This window comes from Acanthopagrus latus, chromosome 10 (assembly GCF_904848185.1).
Source record: "Acanthopagrus latus isolate v.2019 chromosome 10, fAcaLat1.1, whole genome shotgun sequence".
NCBI classification, from domain to species: Eukaryota; Metazoa; Chordata; class Actinopteri; order Spariformes; family Sparidae; genus Acanthopagrus; species Acanthopagrus latus.
The window spans coordinates 7,029,261-7,038,997 of NC_051048.1; the positions used below are offsets into that span (position 1 = coordinate 7,029,261).

Consider the following 9,737-nt stretch of genomic DNA (forward strand, 5'->3'; position numbering starts at 1 on the left):
GGATATAACTCATACATTTTTTAAAATCAAATTTTGTATCACTTTTTTAAATGATTGTACTCATCGTTTGCTATAATATTTATAGCAATTATTATGCTAAACAATAAATTACCACAACATAAACAGTAACAGCTCTCAACCCAGTAAGGAAAATCCCGAATAGATTCAATTTACAATAAAATAAGACAGAGAAAAGCAGACAATTCTCACATTTGAGCATCCAAAATTAGTGAATAGTTACTTCAAGCGATCAATCAATTATCACATGGTTAATATTCACTCAGTCAACTTTGTTGACTAATCCTTTCAGCACCAGTCATCTCTCCAAATCTGCTCCTGAGATGCTGGTCAGTGGAGTTTGGGGTATAGAAAGCGTATAGAATTACTTTATTAGCAGTGGGCAATCATTTGATACGTGTTAGATCCTAAATCTAGATTAAAATTCCAGGTGGGATTGGTGGGCTAATGGAAAGGCGGGGTGGGGGGTCAGGGGGGAGAAATGAGCTCAATGACGATCACGCTCAGAGTTAATCTAACCCTTCCAAGTTTCAGACACTTCGCGCCACTGTCCAACACCACCATCACACACTCACACACACACACATACACTCACCTTCGTTACAAGAAATCCCCCTACCCAATCTGTTTAACACTTTGAGAGCAGACTGAACCAAAATCTTCTTAAGTGCTCCCAATCCGTTTGAACCAGATGAATGGTAAGATGGTGATGAGATGAACAGATGATGTATGTGTTTGTAGAAGGGTGGGGGTACAGAGGGGTTCATTATACCGTATATCTTAAAATATTGTAAAAATTGTAAAATAAGAGCTCTTGACATCAATGAAAAGCTGTTGTCACTGAATTATTAAGGAATTACTACCCTTAAGACAATTTTCGCTGATTTAACCTCTTATTCAGTGATTAAATGTGAAATCCTCAAAAACCTTAAACGTGCAAGTTGTAAGAGAAGTTGATATTTTTAGTCTCATTACTAACTTGTCAAATGATGACATGCTGGGTCCCAGCAGTTGTCAAGTAATGATGCTTTGGAATTGAAGGACGGTTCGGTCGCCATCCCAAAGTGTCAGCTTTTGACGAGTGCGGGGACCCAGAGTTGGGAATGAGACTCAAAGATCAACTTACCATGTCAACGGTAGATAGTCACAGTGTGGTCACTGTTCCAGATTGTAGAGTAAGTCTTGCAGTGACCTTAACCAGAGACATGGCAGACTACACATTGTCCCTCTGACAAAGTCGACCTCAAGCCCCCTTAAAGAGACTTACAGCAAAAAGAATGTAAGCAAACAATGGCATCTGAAGAAGTGTGTAGGACACGGGCTTGCTTGTGTTTGTATGCTAATCTTTCTGTTGGGATGTTGTTAGGTGTCCGTCATTTGTCGGCTGCGATGAGAAACTGCACGATCAATTGTTGAATAATCCAAACGTTAAGGTTACAGACTCTCCCTTCACCTCCTAAAACTCATATTTTAAGGGTAACTTATTTGCCAGAAAAGAGACAAAACACACATCAAACAAAATTAAAGAAAGATTTGATGCTAGCACTTTTTTTTTTCAAAGTTCAGGCCTAGTCAGAACTCGACCTGGTCAACTCGGACATTTTCTTTGCATGTTCTCTAATGTGTTCCCTAATCCTTACACTCAAACAGTCCAAATACCTGCAAGCTATTTAATCTGGAAAGCCAAAATTGCTTGAACTATGGATCTTTTGCTGTATCATTTTTCAGATGGTGAATTATCCAAAGGACATGGCACACCAGATCTGAAAGCCAGACAGAGCTGATGACTTATCCCGGTAAATCCATGTGTGCTTCATCCAGGTAAAGTCAAGTTTTTACTACCAGGAAATCTATGAATCTTTGGCAAACTTCCATGGTGTCAGAACTGGCAGTACAAGTTATGACGCTGTTCAGCTCAACACATGTTGGATAACTGACAGATACTTAGTAGTCATATAACTTGCATTAATCCTTAACGCCGCATTATTACAAGGATTTTATTGGCCTATCTTACCTTATTTATATCCTGTAAAGGGCTCTTCATTATTGTAGTTCATGAGGACTGCCTGACACTGTAAATACTTCATGTTTATTTGATATTTCCCAACTTCATTTGATGCACACATTGGATTATAACACTGGAAACTAGAAACAATTCTGTGTGTGTTTTTCAAATTCAAGCTAAGGAAGGTGGACGTTCTTTGAGACAAGCATTTGAGACAAGCCTTGTGAATGCACAGTATCTGATCTTGAAATGCAGCTTTCATAGGATACGGTCTTAATCCTGATGCAATTTATGAGTGTTTACCTTATGATAGACTCTTTAAGCAGCCTCTGCCGTGACATTGCTAATAAATAACATTTCCAGTTTCACAATTATTACAATTATTATTGCTTTGTTTGGTAACTGTATTGTCTTTTAATCCAGGAACGCACTAGAGACTATGTTAAACAAGCATCAGCAATTTCATGCACCGTGCACAGATACACACACACATACACTGCGTCATTGGCTGCATCCATAGATGGCGGAACCCCACTTGGCATAATTAATTAGTGGCTTAAACAGAAGCCTCCTGCTTAAAAAAATGACCTGTTGATTTTGCCAACAGGCAAAGCGGGGGGGCATGCATCTGTGTGTGTAGGTGTGTGTGTGTGTGTGTGTGTGTGGAATGGGGGGTATTACCATGCTGTATAAATCCACACCAAGCGCAATTAACAAGCAATTGGGAGGAGAAGTAATTAGTATTATCTGCTTATCACCGTCAACCCCTATTCTCAGGAAAATGGGTTGAAAAACACACAATGACACATACACTCGTGCATGGACACACTAATGCACGTGCGTGTGCACACACACACACACACACACACACACACACACACACACACACACACACACACACACTAATTCCCTCCAGGCAAATGTGTAAAGGCTAATTACAATCTCATTTGCAACTCAATAGCAGTATCCTCTCAGACAGGTCTGACCCCCTCCCTGCGTCCTCCCCTCCCCTCATCCCCAACATACTGTGTGTTAGCTTTACCTCTCAGCCCACGCCAGGGGCCCTCACCAAACAAACGACAAAAACTGCTTCCCCATCCATTGCCATGGGGCGAGAAAGAGGTAGATCTCTTGATTCAATAGACACAGGTGATATGAGGTAAATGCGGACTGCATCTTCAGCAAACACTCATGGGATTTCATGAAAACTTTAGATGTTTAAATTAGATCTACAGCTGAATTTGATAGATATTTTTGCATATATATTACATATGAATAAAAATTAAGAAAATAGACACACATCGTACCGGTGTGAATATCTGAAGCATCATCAGTTGTACTATCATCAAAAGTTTGGCCCAGTGAACACTTTCAGAGCATTTTTGTTCTTATGGGAGCCAAATTAAGGCAATGTGAAGCTTGTGAGCATCTTCCAGCTTATAACTTATAAGTACATATTTGTTAGTTTTGTCCAGCTGTGACACTCAGGGTTGCAGCTGTGGCTGAATCAATTAATTTCTTTCTTTAAGTGTTTGGTCTCCAAAATGTTGGCAAAAAGTGAGAAATGACCACAAGATAGCTGAGATATACAAATTCTTTATTTTCCTCAACCAACAGTCCAAAACACAGTGATAATTCATTTATTGTCATGGAAGAGTTTAAGAAATATATTTTGGATATTCATGGATATTCAACATTCATGGTCCTGTAAAGATGGCTTGTAATAATTCTGGTGATATTCTCCCTCATATATAGAATAAGAAGTGTAATCAGTTGATTAAAACCCTGTTAGGTAACCTTGACAAAAATATTTGAATGTCTTATAAACTGAAGGATGAGGTGTTCTTTTATATGTTGAGGAAATACTCCTTAACTACTTATTCATTTAAATAATAGATTTTAGAAACCCACTGGAATAAGCCACAAATACATATTTCTTTCTGTGAAAAGTTGACATTTTGCAGATACTACATGGTTCTCACAGGACAGCCAAGCTACAAACAAGTGATAATCTTGAATCGCTGTAGATAAGAATACCTACAGTAACCTACAGTAATTAAAGTAATTATCTTAAACCTTAAACATAAACAGCAGTAGTATTAATTCAAAATCATCAGATTTAATAGTTTCCCCTTTAAGACTGTCATAGAGTTTCAGGAAACCAAAAGGAGATTCTGTGACTTGATTTAATTCTCTTATGTGATGCTGTGTCACTGTGACATCCTAGCATTTTCCCGGAAAATCCCCTCTGTGTGAATTAACAGGTGAGTCAGAGTAACAAGCTCCTTTACACTTCAACATGTTAAGTTAAATGCAATCAGAGATTATTTCTGTAATAAGATGTTCTATCCAGGTGTCGTAAAGAGGTGGATTGTTGTTCTTTCCAGTTAAACGAACCACCTCGAGACAGTATCACATTCTCTGTTTGAGGGATCAGCTTACCATCAAGCTCACAGTTAGCTGGCAAACTCCAGTTTAAGCCTTTAAAAAAAATAGCCTGGCAAATCACTGCTTGCACTGGATTATTTATTTACTTGTTCACCGATTGTGGTCATGGAGCTTTTAATAGTGAGGGCTGACTGTCTGGGTGACACTGCAGGTGACGTCTTTTGAGCCTAGATGGTTAACCCTAGCAAAGCCTTTGGTAACCTTTGACTGCTGCTGTTTGTTTGAAATAATCAGATAAGGGATGTTGCAGAAAAGTGTTGACCCTGCTCTGTTTTTAAAAAATGATTTGGCCTAAGCAGTTTTCATCGTCTTTTTCCAAATTAGTCCACATATCCTCTCTTACAAAGCTTTAAACCTAGCACTGAACCTAATACTGTCTTTTTACTTCATATGTGCTTTTACCTGCTGGCAAAATAGATATTAACCTAATCTAACAACCATGTTCTTACATAAAATGCACCAGGACCATAAATCTACAACATACCGTTTTCTTTCATATCTGCTTTGCAACTTATTATCTGCACTTTCATTGGTTTCAAAGCCTCTACGGATAAATGAAATTATTCAGTAAGATTAAAATTTTTGTACTCATTTCTAGTTTTAGTTCAATTGTCATAAAACGACCAAAGCAACGAGCACATTAAAAAGCAAAAACAGAGCATGAAGATCTTCTCTGGAGAAAAAGTCAAAAGATTTTATTTGTAATTTTAGACAAATGTGGCAAATTTTTCTTGAAATATTTCCCAATATTGGTATCTGTCTTGCCTCATCATGAAAAACCTTCCTCTCCTCTGCTTCCCTTCATCATCATATGTAACAGGTGTTACTGGTGTTGTTAAGGAATCCTGAAGGATTTAAGGTGGGACTTATTCTTACCTAATACTATAATGCTCATTAATTCCTGCTTTGGTGACTTACGTCCCCCTAAGCCTCTCTGGTCAGCCCGGTCCAGCCTCGCCCTGCTGATGCTGTCAGGGCCACAACAGAAAGGCCACTCAGTTGTCAGCTGGGAAGAAGCAGTAGATGGATCATTAGTCTTTTTCTGTGAAGGCAGCAACGTGGGACTGTGAGATAGGGTATGTGTCTGCAATGGCACAATTTCCTTGGTTAGAGTTGGGAAGAAATGATTGAATCCATTTACTTGTTGTATGACGTCCCTCAACTGGAAATTCTAGGGTGAAAGCTCATGATCAGAAGAACTTGCACCGTTGAATAATGACACACTTATTTCTGTTTTTTATGTTTACTGGCTCAAGGTGCACTCTTTATTTAAACTGAGCAGATACTGAGAAGACAGTAAATGTGGGCCAGGCCATGTGTGGCCAGTTAAATGTCATTTGTACTTTATTACTATCTCTAAAACATCTGTATGAGAACCTTAGATGAATATTGGATAGTCATCCACAAAAGGGCAAAACAATGAGGCTTTTTCTAAGCAGAAATAGAATGGCACAAAAAAAAATCATGGCTCAATGTGCGCCGTGGTTCTGTGGTCACAACTCGGTATGTATTCAGTCCAAGTAGTTAACAAAAAACTGAACACATGAAGTAACTTAATGGCTGGATCGAAGCCAGTTGATGACCTTGGTGTTTAGAAGAGGCGGACTAAAGGAGAGACCCATACTCTAATATGATATGTTTCAGAGGCTCGTGTCTGAAAACATGTGGGTGGAGGTTCCTGTTTATACATGTGTCTGAGCCCCACTAACTGATGAGAGGAAAATCTTTCACATACACCAAAAAATGAACACATTGTGGTCAGGCGGTCAGACATCAGATACTTAATATCAGGTAACAGGATTTAGGTGGTACTTGAAAAAATAGCGGTAAAAAAATAATAAAACAATATTGTTTTTGATCATAGGATATTATATAAAACAAGCTCAGTTATGGCCAACCAACAGTATTGACACTTAAAGACTCTTTGTTTACAATCACAAACAAAAGCAGCAAATCCTCACATTTAATAAGCTGGATAAACCTGACACAGTTAATCGAGATAGTTGCAAATTCATTTTCTTCCATTGACTAATTGATTAGCCAACCTAGCCTTGCAGCTCTGCTGGTAAATGTCACAGTCATAGCTAGGCTGAACAAACCAAGCAGTTTGATATAGAAACTGTCAAATTTTATGAGCAAGTGAATAAAGACAAAAACAAACTGTGACATTAGGAATAAAAAAAATTAAAAAGTTCTCCATTATTTCATTAGTGCTTTATATTGTCCACCAACAACACACACAAAATCAATATAGCAGGCATACCGACTCTATAGAAAATACGTCATGTTGTTGCATATGGACCTAGGACACAGGTATGTTGTTGTTAATCACTAACAGTTATTAGGTCAACTTTCATGCTGTTGTTATTATTATTTAGCTGTTGTGCCATCTGGCAAGCAAAACAGAAGTATCCACGGTCAAAAAAACAAACTGTAGAGCAGCTTCTTTCTTCTGGTTGTGAGTCTCCTCAATACATCCTCCAAACTCCAACTTAAATAATTAGTATTTTATTTTTTGGATAGATTATTTTATCAACCCATTCATTTTTTAAATAAATTGCAAAAAAGGCTAAGACAATCATTTCATTGTACAGTCCTGGTAGTTAAATGATAACTAAATTCACTTTGAATCTTAAGACTATTATTCAACAATCCTCCCATTGAACTCTGTTTTGGTTCAGCAGGTGTTTTATCTGCACCTCATGCAAAATCTAATATAGTGACAGCAAGAAAGTACACCAAAGGTAGTGAAAACAAAAACAGTCACACTTACCGATGGCTTATATTGATTTTTGTCAGGTTGTTTTGTCGAATCATGCTCAACTCAAATTTAATCTCCTACTTAATCTCCTGTCATACTGCTGTACTGCTATTAAGTATATTAGCTAGAGTAAGTGGTCATCCAGGTTTGTTGATATCAAATGAGCTTCTTTATAGTTTATTGATAGTAAAATAAGTTGACTATGGCAGGAGTATCACCACAGTCCCTTGGGACATTGTTGGCATATATCCTGTCGTGTTGTGTCAGTGGAGTAATTGTATCATAGCTCCCATCATCTGCTACTGAATCACTGATTCAGTAGCAGTGATAAATTAGCCTTGTATTAGTGCAATCGATTGAAGCAGAATTAACTCATTGCGCCACTGTAAACATGTGTGCGGGTGAACATATGTTTTAGCACTTGTGTGAAGGTCCAGCAGCACAGCATGAGACAGTTAATGTACACGATACCATCCAGTTGTCAGGAGGTACAACTTGAGACTGATTATGTCCGTAAAAAAACTACAAAGATTTTTGATCAGGGACACCACGCACGTCCACATGGACAACAGGTTTGGCTTTAGTTATAGCTGCAATAATTAGTTGACTAATCGAACAGCTGTCAACTGTTGAATTATTCACAAACTATTTTAATAATTGATGATTTTTGTTTTTTTTTTTTTTGTAAATTATCTTTTAGGGAAAACATTTTCAAATTCTTTAATTTCAGCCGCTCAAATGTGAAAGTTAACTGAATATATTTGGGCTGTGGACAAACACTGATCAATTTTTCTGACATTTTCTGGACCAAACTACTAACTAATTTATCAGGAAAATGATTGTCATATTAAACAATAATGAAAATAATTGTTAGTTACAGATTTTTGAATAGAGCCAAACCAATTCTCAATCTTTTGGGATTTACACACATTTTTTGCAATGATCTTCCTCAGAAAAACGCTTGCGCTAGATATTTTAGTGCTACAATAAACTTTATTGTCCAGTTTGACTTCATCACACTGAAACAGTAACATTTAATGATTATAAAATACCCCTAGCACCTTTTTCTACACTATAATATCTGCACAATGGTCAGTGTACTTTGTGTATGGACTGATAAATACACCTGCACTTTGACCTTCTAATCCTTGTGTGTCAAACATGAAGTCGTTGGTGTAAATGAATTGCCGTTACATACATTTGTTTGCACACTCGCTTACCCTGAACTGCCCGTTGAGGGACAACTAAAAAAAAAAAAAATGGAACAGATGACCCTTGAAGATGACTCACTCTGTGTGTATATTAGTGTCTTGACGTCTTATGTGTGTTTTCCTGCTGGGTTCACGTGACAGCAGGGGTAGGAGACTAAGAGGCGTTAGCTTGGTGAGAAGGATTACCTATATCTGTTAGGCCTCCTTTTCTTTCCCCAGGGCAGTGTCACGTCTCATTACTTCTGTCCTCCAGCCCGGATAGTCTGGCTCGAGCTGGATACATTTAAAACGTGGACAGCCTGGGCGTCCAAGAACACCAGGTTTAGAGGTCCAGTGATATGCGTGCCCTTCCCTTGAGAGGCTTTTATTTCAGTAAGCAGACAGGTAAACTTCTCCCAAAGCTGGCATTGATGGCAGTTAAGCCTCCACTTGTTTAAGTGAAACGGATGGCTGCATCCCGTACAGAGACGTGCTCAGCGTGTGGCTACAATCTGTTCTTGTGATCGTCGCATCAATAGAGACCTCAGCTGACGGATCTGTGTGTAATGAAGTCCTAACATGACACAAATTGCATGTAATGAAGAAGAGGAGAGGGGAGGTTATACAGGAATAAAGCAAGGTAGAGTTGCAAGAAAGGGGAAGTGTAGAATATAGGGTGAGAGGTTTGAGTCAGTTTTCAGGTTAAAATGCCATATTTTGTGTGATTCCAGCTGCTGAAGAAAAGAGGATTTGTTGCTGGAAACTTTGAAAGACCTTTTATTACTGTTTTGTGACATTTTGAAAGCAAACAAATTAATAGGTAATGGACACTGATGAATAATTGGGACTCACACAGTTTCAGTAATAGAAGAAGCTGCTTGTCTTCACATTAATGGTGACTTTACTGAAGAGAAAAAAGGAAGACAGAGCCTTTATCTTGCAGCTTTTTTAGTTGATGACAGAAATGAACTGAAAACAATTTGATTAATAATTAGTTTCATAATTAAACATTATATTTTATTCTTGTTTTTGTTTATTGTATTTGCTTATACATTAAACATATCTCTTATAATGAATTCAGGAATATGACTGGCATTTTTCACATTTTTCTTTACATTTAATTTATTATTGAATCAATACATTAGTTAAATGTTCTAGAAGGAGTCCTTAACTGGTTATTAAACAGTCTCAGTTTAACGCTAATGCGTTTATATGACCTATATAAACAAACAAGACCATCAGTAATAAGATTTGGTATTTCTATATATATTAAGTATAGTACAACAGTTTTTCTTAATGCATGTAGGTGGGTCGG

General features: G+C 37.7%; 1 long non-coding RNA gene across 3 annotated transcripts in view; it reads left to right on the forward strand.

Annotated features, from left to right (window-relative positions):
- LOC119027612 overlaps positions 1-9,737 on the forward strand; it is a 35,781-nt gene that overhangs the window by 7,385 nt on the left and 18,659 nt on the right. For 2 of the 3 annotated variants that reach the window (XR_005077429.1, XR_005077430.1), the window contains exon 6: positions 1,747-1,839. This is a non-coding gene — a long non-coding RNA (uncharacterized LOC119027612). Of the gene's footprint in view, positions 1-1,746; positions 2,395-9,737 lie in introns of those variants that run through there. The other variant, XR_005077428.1, reaches the window with a different exon arrangement.